Source organism: Pipistrellus kuhlii, unplaced genomic scaffold (genome assembly GCF_014108245.1).
Source record: "Pipistrellus kuhlii isolate mPipKuh1 unplaced genomic scaffold, mPipKuh1.p scaffold_m20_p_2, whole genome shotgun sequence".
Taxonomy (NCBI): domain Eukaryota; kingdom Metazoa; phylum Chordata; class Mammalia; order Chiroptera; family Vespertilionidae; genus Pipistrellus; species Pipistrellus kuhlii.
In genome coordinates this window covers 39,529,173-39,540,067 of record NW_023425515.1, presented here as the reverse complement: position 1 = coordinate 39,540,067, position 10,895 = coordinate 39,529,173, and positions in this window count along the sequence as shown.

Below are 10,895 nucleotides of genomic sequence, written 5' to 3'. Positions count from 1 at the left end.
GAAGAGAAGGTATTTTACGCTTGGCAAGGCTTGGCACTGGGCCCAGCAGTAGTGCTCAGCAAAGCTGCTATTCATTATCATAGGCCAAGAAGGTCTCAACATGAGCTTTTCTTTTCTTTCTTTCTTTCTCCCCGCCCCCCCACTCCCATGGCAGTCACCTTCTAAGCTCCTAATGAGAAGGGGATCATGTTTGGCTATAACAATGCAAACAGTGTGGGTCCCAGCTCTGACAACCAGGAGAGAGTGAGCTCAGTACCCATCCTGGTCCCATGTGCTACATTTTAGAAAAAAATAAATAATCTTCTTTCTGAAGCTGACCTTATAGAATCACAGTTCCTCAGCTCTGGAAGGGCCCATCAATCTCCTCCATACCAACTCTTGAAGTTTAAGTCGCACTTTTACTGTAGTCCAAACAACACAATCAATATTTTTCTACAATCTAAGCTTAAAATGTTAACCTCCTCCTTCCCCACATTAAACATAGGTATCATTTTTAATTTGGGCTCTAACATAACATTGATGTATTTTTTTAAAGTCAACATTTATTAAGATTTAATTTTAAAAGTATCTGTTTCTTTACTCAAGAATGCTTATCTCTGTGATAATTTTCTCTTGCATTCTTATTTTTTTTCATTTTGCTGAACTAGACCTTCCAGAAATTCTTATAGTGAGAATTATTGCACAAACTTTGAATGTCTAAAATTCTCTTATTTTGACCTTACATTTTAATAATCATTTGAGTCATTATAGAATTCGAGGCTCAAAATCATTTTCTCTCCTAACATTGAAGACATTATTCCATTGTCTCTTTGTAACCATTATTGATAATCAGAAGTTAGTTGTTTATCTGATTCTTTCTTTGTGGATATTGTGTATGTGTGTGTGTGTGTGTGTGTGTGTGTGTGTGTGTTTCCTGACAGCTTTTAGACAGCTGTTTGTTGTGGGGTTTCCCCCACCCCTTTCATTTTCCAAAATTTCAAAGGGATGCATTTAGGTTTAATTTTATTTTAAACTTATTCTGTTCAAGAGCCTGGTATGCCCTTTCAACTTAAAACATCTTTCTCCAGCACTGGGATGTAATATTTTTTTCCATTATATCTTTAGTCTTTCATTCATTTTGTCTATACTCTCTCTATCTTGAACTTTTGCTATATACATTTTATACTTTTGACTCTGTCCTCCAAGTATCTTAACTTTCTCTATGTTTTATCTCTTGATCTTTCTGTTCTAAGAACTGGCAGAATTACTCAGCTCTGTCTTATAACACACTCATGTTCTCTTCTGCTCTGTTCATTTATTGACTTTTTCTTTTTAACAAATTTTTTTTTACTTATAACATCTCTAATTGATACTTTTTCTTACATCCTGTTTCTGTTTTAAAAATCTAAAATTAATTATTTTTTTCCATTTTTATTCAATTGTCTCTTTCCAAGGGTGCTAATTTTTCTGTGCATTTGAATGTTCTTTTCTTATATAATGTTTGTTTTCCTTAAATCTTCAGCAATTCTAAATAAAATGCTCAAATTTTTATTAGAGATTGATTTTGAGGTTTCTTGAAAATGTGTTTTCCTTAACAAAATATGACTCTAGCCACATAATGGGATAGTGGCATATGCCCAAAGCAATGAGTTGTGCCTGGGCCAGACTTCTGAATGTGGGGATTCCAAGTTAACTCTAGGATATCACAGGTACTGTCCTGCCTTGCAGCCCCAGAATTCAGAGGCACCATCCTGTTCTAAGGGCACTCACCTTAGGCATGCAGCTTGCTGTTTGGCTCAGTGAAGAGAGGTGGGGAGGACATACAGTACTAGCACTAGGTCTTGAGACCCCTGAACCTGGGTTAATGCTCACATAGAAAGGATGTGTGCCTCTCTTTGAATGGCATTAGCACTGGGCTCAGAGATAGATGGGGATAAATAGACCCAACTAGAATTTAATTTGAAGTCAAAGAACTTTAAACACTTTATAATACTTTATATACTTTATATAAACACTTTATAATACTTCCCTGTATTATAGGGATATGTCTATAGCTATCTTTAGATATACTATCTATCTATAAGTATTTATACTATAGATAATATGTATTTAAATATAAGCAGTGTCTAACATAAGATTTGGTACTCAATAAATGGGAGTTACTATGAAAAATATTGTTAACAACATGTATTACTGTCACCAGGAGTCATAAAAAGGTCTGCTCATTCTCTTTGTCTCCACTCTTTCCTTAAAATCAGATTTTGAGTTGGAATGGTCTTTAATGGTCTCATTTACTTCAGGCCCTTCACTTTACCTTTCTAAAGGTTAATTAAAATATTTTTATTGTAAAAAATATGGAAAGTACAGGAAAAGTAAAATAGCATAAATAAAAATTTTCACTCATGTCAATTAGCAATATCAGCTTTATAATTTATGAACTGTGGACCAAGGAGGAGAAATTTTCAGTAGGCCATTAGACAGGTCTTCATCATACCAATCCTCTACTTCTCCCTGAATCAGAAAGTTACTTTGATTTTTTCCTATTGGCCAGAGGAACATAGCCTGCGCAGAGTTACTCTCAAATAGGGAGCCCAGATAGATTCTCAGTTCTGCCTGCTCAGGTCCTCTTTCTTGCCAATAATCATGTTGGTCACAGCAATGTCTATAGCTTAGATTCCATGTCCTGTCCCAGCTGAAGAAGTCATTCTACTTTTCACTTGTCTTAAAGTATTAGTGTGGCATGTGTCTCATTATTACAGGTTTAGAAGACATGCTAAGACCAATTTTGGGAAGAAAAATAGAGAGAGCTCTGTGAACTGTGCAAATATTCCCCTGCACTGTCTATAAAACTCCTCTAAGAAACTTAAATATCACATCCAACTTGAAGTGCTCCCTCATTTTCCAGGCATTTGCTCAGTCCCAGCTCTGTTAGTTTATAGATCTGTATTATTTGTAGGATTATGAACTTCCTAAAGGGAAGGATCCAACACCTAGCACTATCCAGGCACATAACAAGAGCTTGATAAAAATATGATGAATAAATGACTGGATGTCTGAATGAAGCTTTTTTGTTGACAGAGAAAGAATGCCTGTCCCAAGAAAAAAATATGACAACTTCACCTACCATAAGAAACATTATATAAACAGTCGTACTCCATGACTGTCATTTAATTAGCCTTTCTTCTATTTATTTAGACATTTACTCCTGACTTACCCCAGAGTCAAGAGTGGAAGGCATGGGTGGGTCATTTATTCTAACACCATAATTATTGATTGAATTGATTCCCCAAAGAGGTTCCTGAACTTCTCCAGTGTCAGGGATATATCCACTCTCCAATTCACCTTATTTTGAATTCAGAAAAACAATATTTTTAAAAGAAAGTATCTTAGGAATTTGAAAGAGAATTGAATTTAAAACTAAAGGTTTAGTTTTGAATCCCAACTCTGCTATTAAGTGGCTGTGGTGTTTATCATTTTATTGTTCTAAGCTTTATTATCTTATCTTGAAAGCAGAAATAATAATTGTGATAGCAGGGTGGCCATGGACACCAAATGTAAAAATTAATATTAAAGTATTTTGTGAACAACAACAACAACAAAAACACATTGTATATATATTTAAGGGAGAACAGGAAGGAAGGATGGGATATTAGTAGAGAAATGGGTCACTGTCCTAAATAAAAGAAGAATCTGTCAAAATAAAACAGAAAACATCCTCCTCTAAAGACAAGAAAATAATTGGAATCATAGAACCTTGTGTTATGGGAACAGGAATGCCTTGCTTATCATTTCAAGGTGAGTCAATGGACAGAACAGCCTCATAACTAATCTGACACTTCAATTATTTTACCTCTTGCTGCCCACTGTTCTGGTCCTATGTCTAAACACATAGGCTCTGAGCTGCACAGCCTGGGTTTTAATTCTGATTCTGCCACTGATAGAATCTCCAAAAGTACTTCTTTTCTCTATCCATCACTTTTCTCATTTTCAAAACCAGAGTAATCATAGTATCTCCATGTAGGGTCCCTCTCTTCCCTCTTATTGAATTTTATTTCTACTGTCTATCATTGTAACTTCCTTGCATTCACTCTCAACTCCCTTGCCTCTCCTACTCCTCTGTGCAGTGATTTACTTTGCAAAACCACAACCCTAGTGAATCACAACTCTCCCCACACTCTCCACCTGCCCCCATGCAGCTGAGTGGAGTTTGAGAAAAACTCAGAATGATACCTATGCCCTGCTTTCGATACCAGACCAAGACCCACTGGTGTGTCCTTAAGACTACTCAGATGCCATATTGTGTTTTCTTAGCTCACTCTCTCACCCTGCTGGAAACAATTTCACAACATCTCCTCTCTTCATTCTACCTTCACTCACACTCTTACCTAATGACTTTGCTTTCCACATCTTTGAAACAATCAGACAAGCATTTCCATGAACTTCCACAAATATATCTATAAACCTGCCAAAATTTTCAAATATGTGCTCTATTTCCCCTCCTGTTGTTAAATATAAATTGTTCATCTTCTATCTAAAGCTATTATGGGTTGAACTGTGCCCTCCAAAAGTGTATGTGTTGAAATCTTAACCTCAGAATGTGACCTGACTTAGAAACAAGGTCATTACAGATGTAATTAGTTAAGATGAGGTCATAGTGGAGTAGGTTGGGCCCCTAATTCAATACAAATGGTGTCCTTATACAAAAGGGAAATTTGTTCGCAGACAGGCACATATGAAGAATGTCATGTGAACAAGAAGGCAAGACCAAGGTGACGTGCTGAAAAACCAGGAAGTGACCAATATTCCTAATAAATCACCAGAAGCTAGGGAAGAGTCTGGGGACAGATTCTCCCTCACAGACCTCAGAAGAAATCAACCCTGATACCTTGATCTTGGACTTCTTAGCCTCCAAGATTGTGCAACAATGAATCTTCATTGTTTAATCCTCCCAATTTTGTGGTACTTTGTTTTGGCAGCCCCAGAAAACTACAACAAAAACCAATCCTAGGTTACCTAAAGGGACTATTAGATTCTACCCCATTAAAGTACCCAAAGACACTGTTCAAGCAGTCCTGGCCCTTTTCTCCAATAGCATCAGTTTTTCCCTCTCTACTGTAACCATTCTCATCAGCAGCCACATAAACTGTTATCTGTCCCATCTTAAAATATGTATATTTTAATTTCCCTTGGCCCTTCTTTTCCTGACGTTACCACCTCTTTTCTTATGCAACATTTACAGCAAAAATTCTTAGGTTGATGTACTCACTGTCTCCATTCCATTTCCCCTTATTTTTTTTAATCTTTATTGTTGAAAGTATTACATTTTCCCCTCCCATTGACCTCTTCTAGCCCACCTTCACCCTCCACCCCACCCCCTTATTTTTCTTAAACACACTCAAGCTAGGCTTTTGTGCCCATTACTCTACATAGTCAACAGCAATGTCCACATTGCTAAACACAATGGTCAATTCTCAGTCTTTCTCTTTTCTTAGCTCCCAGTGATGTTTGAAGCAGCAGATCATTCCTGCCTTCTCAAGGCACTTCCTCCCCTTGGTTACACACTCCTGGCTTTGTCTTTCTTCAGAGACTCCAGAGCCCTGTCTTTGATCCTTCTCTCTATCTACACACATTCCCTGGGTTAGTTCATCCAACTTTAATGTTTTAATAACTATGTATGTGTTAAAGACTCATAAATTGATACCTCAGGCCCAGCCTCTGCCCTGAGCTCCAGACTCACAAGCAACTGTCCACTATAACAGATCACACAAACTTAACATGACCCAAATTGAACTTTTGATCTTCCTCCCAAAGCCTGTTCATCAACTTTTTTCCTCCTTTTGGCTAAAAGCAATTCCACCTTTCCTGGTGCTCAGGCCAAAACATGGTATTCATTTTCCACTCCTTCTTTTCATGCCACTGATCCAAAAAGTCCCATTGACTCTACATTTAAATTCTAACTGGAATCTAAACATTTCTCTCCTTCTCTGCTGATCATTTCTCACCAGGATTATAACAATAACAGCCTCCCTGGTCTTGTAAAACCCACCCCTCTATTTTTTTTTTAATATTGTTTCTGGTAAAAGTGTTTTTGTAAAAGGTGAATAGTTAACTAATATGTAATCTGTATATAAACAACATAGTTGTGTAAGAGTTCCAGTATTTAACTTCAAAGGAAGCTGAATCCAGCAACCAGACATTCTGGCTCCAGGAGACTTGCTAAGTTTCAACCATAAAAACCAGACCTCCACTTGACCAGTTTCCAGATAACCATGAGAATAAACTGTGCTGACTTACATGTAGAGAACCTTCAATCCTCAACCCCTTAATTTTTTGTTCTGCTTTCCCTCTCCCTCCTAATAAAAACCGCTGCCTGCACTGTGATGTGAAGATGGTCTTTAGGATGGGAGCAAGCCATCATCTCAGGCTGCCAGCACTTGAATAAAGCATCTTTTCTTAAATCAGCACCTGTCTCTTGAATAATGGCTTTTGAAGCAGCAGCCAGCTGAACCTGAGGTCATTATCACTCTCCCTACCTCTTCCCTTGCACCCTATGCTCTATCTTCAGCTCAGTAGTCAGAGAAATTCTGTAAAACATAAGTCAGGGGAGGGAAAAACATAAGTTGGGTCACCCCCCAACTGCCCTTCTTTACAGGCCTGATCACCCTCCAACTGCCCTCCCCTACAGGCCTGGTCACACCTAACTGCCCTCCCTTGCAGGCCTCGTCCCCCCACAACTGCTTTCCCCTGCAGGCCTGAGTCCCCCTGAACTGCTTTTCTCTGCAGTCCTGGTCGCCCCCAACTTCCATCCTCTGCCAGCCTGGTCATCCCAATTGCCCTGCCCTGCAGGCTTGATCACCTCCAACTGCCCTCCCTTGCAGGCCTGGTCCCTCCCAACTGCCCTCCCCTGCTAGCCTGATTGCCCACAACTGCCCTCCCTTGCAGGTCTGGTCCCTCCCAACTTCCTACCCTGCTTGTCATCTTGTGGCGGCCATCTTGTGTCCATATGGGGACATCCATCTTTGACCACATGGGGGCAGCAATCTTGTGTGTTGGAGTAATGGTCAGTTTGCATATTTCCCTTTTATTAGATAGGATAGTGGCCTGGTGCCCGGGTTGAGGCCAGCTGGTTTGCCCTGAAGGGTGTCCGAGATCAGGGTTGGGGTTTCTTTAGGGTGTGGGACAGCATGGGCAAAGAGCCTGTGATGGTTTGCAGGCTGGCCACACCCCACAGTGACCCAAGCAGAGGCCCTAGTATCTGGAATTTATTTATCTTCTATAATTGAAACTTTGTAGCCTTGAGTGGAGGCCTAGGCGGGCCAGGGTATGCAGAAAGCTTGATTTCCTCCATTACTGGAAAAACTCAAGCCTCCTTTTCCCTCTGTGGCCACAGCCATCTTGGTTGGGTTAATTTGCATACTCCCTCCTGATTGGCTTATGGCTGTGCCTTGTGGGTATGCTGAGGCATGGTCAATTTGCATATTGCTCTTTTATTATATAGGATTGTATTATTTTTTCATACAAACAACTGTAGACCTACTTTTGCCCTACCCTGTATTTGTTGAATGATGAATATAAAAAGTTTAGAACAATATTTAGCACAAAGTAAGTGCTTAATAATTATTAGCCATCATCTATATTATCTCCCATTATTCAGATCATTTTGCAGCATGAAGATCTAGGAACTTGGCTGGCACAGTGCCTCTTGAAGGAAAGACATTGGGTAAGTGGGGGGGAACTCATAGATTAATGAAGCATATCCAAGGCTCATTTATTTCCAGTTGAATTTCATGGGCTTTTTCTGTTTTTCTGTAACTGCTCCCTTGTACCAGCCTTGGATGGATCCCTTGGACCTAGCCTGGCAGGGCACTGCTAAAAATCACTGCTCTGTACCACTTTCAGAAGAACCTCAGGTCCAATTTAGCTAGAGGGGAATAAAAATTAATAACCTCAAAGAAATCTCAGCCTATTTCTGCTGCTACTTCATTTCCAGGAGTTTTTAGTCTTCAAGAGGAAACAAAATAATTAGGCCCAAACACAAGAGCTGCTATAGTTAATACAATTAAACAAAGCATAGGTAAATTGAGCATAGCCTGTCAGAATATTTTGATAATCAGTCAAGCATGAAAATTATTTTTAATTTTTTTAATGCAATGGTTTTCAAGGGAATTGACTTAATGTGACTTCTGTTTTACAGAACCACTCTGACTGTAATTTTGAAAATAAAGGAGGAAGACCATATAAGAAACAATTGTGATAATCCTGGTGAGAAGTGCTGATAGCTCAGGTCACAGCAGTAGCAGTAGAGACGTGAAAAATGTATGGTTTCTAGATACATTTTGAAAGTAGAGTCCATAGTTTCCTGACTGACTGTTTGGTTCTATGGCATGAGAGAAAAAACATAGGTCAAAAACAACAGCATGGTTTTAGGACTGAGCACCTAGAAAGATGGGGGCACCTCGAAAGATGCACATATTCAGAGAACCTGAGGTGGGATGGAGGAAGGGCTGGCTGCATTAAATAAATTGTATTATGTACAAATGTAGCGCATATAACTTCTTTAAAACAGAAAAGACCATTTCTTTTCAATTTTCTCAGAAACAACAGAAAGGGATTGCTTTCAGAATTCCTAACCGTAGAGATCTTTTTCCTACTTTTTCACTCTGTCTAGGAATATTAGTTTTCTGAATAATTTTCACAGAACAAAACAGCTCAAATATAACATAGTCTTCAATAAAAGCACAGATTTTAGTGACATTTACTGGTCCACACCCTTCTGAGTGGACTCGGAACCTGAACTAGCAGGTCTTGTCTGAAAGCCCTGGTGTTGATTTAAAGCCCAATCAAGAGAAGTGGGTATTCCAGTCACTGACAAGCAGACAGGTTAAATTTTAGTTTGTTGTTGTTGTTTGTGGGACCACTGTTTTATTTATTTATTTATTTTTATTGATTAAGGTATTACATATGTGTCCTTACCCTTCCCCATTGCCCTCCAGACCCCTACTCATGCCCTCACTATCCTGGTGTCTGTGTGCATTGGTTATGCTTATATGCATGCATACAATCCTTTGGTTGATCTCTCTCCCTTACCCCCACTCTTCCCTGCCTTCCCACTGAGGTTTGATAGTCTGATTGATGCTTCTCTGTCACTGGATCTGTTTTGTTACTCAGTTTATGTTATTCATTATATTCCACAAATGAGTGAAATCATGTGATATTTCTTTCTCTGACTGGCTTATTTTGCTTAGCATAATGCTTTCCAGGTTCATCCATTCTGTTGCAAATGGAAAGAATTCCTTCTTTTTTACCACAGCATAGTATTCCATTGTGTAGATGTACCACAGTTTTCTAATCCACTCATCTGCTGATGAGCACCAGTAAATTATGCTGCTATGAACAAAGGGGTGCATATAAGATGCCTAGGAATAAACTTAACTACAGGACACTGAAAATAGATAGAGGAAGACGTAAACAGATGGAAGAACATACTGTGTTCATGGATTGGTAGAATCAACATCATTAAAATGTCCATACTACCCAAAGCAATTTATAGATTCAATTTCCCCCCCCCCTTTAAAATGCCAATGGCATATTTCACAGACCTAGAACGAACTCTCCAAAAATTCATCTGGAATTTAAAAAGACCCTAAGCAGCTGCAGCAATCCTGAGAAAGAAGAACAAAATAGGAGGGATCTCAATACCAGATTTCAAGCTGTATTACAAAGTCATTGTTCTCAAAACAGCCTGGTACTGGCACAATAACAGACATATAGACCAATGGAATAGATAAGAGAACCCAGGAATCAACTCAAACCACTATACTCAATTAATATTTGACAAATATTACATACAATGGAGTCAAAATAGTCTCTTCAATAAATGGTGTTGGGAAAATTGGACAGATACATGTAAAAAAAAAAATGAAACTGGACCACCAACTTACACCATACACAAAAACAAACTCAAAATGTAAGAAGGGAAACCATAAAAATATTAGGCAGCAAAATCTCAGACATATGCTGAAGCAATTTCTTCATTGATACTGCTCATAGGACAATGGAAACTAAAGACAAAATAAACAAATGAGAGTACATCAAAATAAAAATCTCTGTACAGCAAAAGAAACCATTAATAAGACAACAAGAAAGCCCACTGCATGGGAGACCATATTTGCCAGTGTTATCACTGATAAGAGTTTAATCTCCAACATTTACAGGAAACTCATACAACTTAATAAAAGAAAGATAAACAACCCAATCAAAAAATGGGCAACGGACCTAAATACTGTAAATACTTTTTGAAAGAAGACATAAGGAAGGCCAAGAGACATATGAAAACATGCTCAAAGTCACTAATCATCCGAGAGATGCAAATCAAAATGACAGTGAGGTACCATCTCACACCTGTCAGAACAGCTGTCATCAACAAATCAACAAATAACCAGTACTGGCGAGGATGCAGAGAAAAAGGAACCCTCGTGCATTGCTAGTGGGAATGCAGACTGGTACAGCCACTGTGGAAAACAGTATGGAGTTCCCCACCCCACCCCCCCAAAAAAAATGGAACTCCCATTTGATCCAGTGATCCCACTTCTAAAAATATATATCAAGAAACTAGAAACACCAATCAAAAAGGTTATATTTTACATTTCTTAACACTTGGAGTAAGGAGGAGCTCTGTTTTCTGGTCCTGAGTCCTCTGGGCTGTGGACTTCCACAGCTGCTCAGCATTAGCCTGTCCAAAGAGAGTTCCTCGCCCAAACTGTCTTTTAAAGATGAAAAGGGGCCGAAACCAGTTTGGCTCAGTGGATCGAGCGTTGGCCTGTGGACTGAAGGGTCCGAGGTTCGATTCCAGTCAAGAGCATGTACACTGATTGTGGGCACATCCCCAGTGGGGGGTGTGCAGGAGGCAGCTGGTC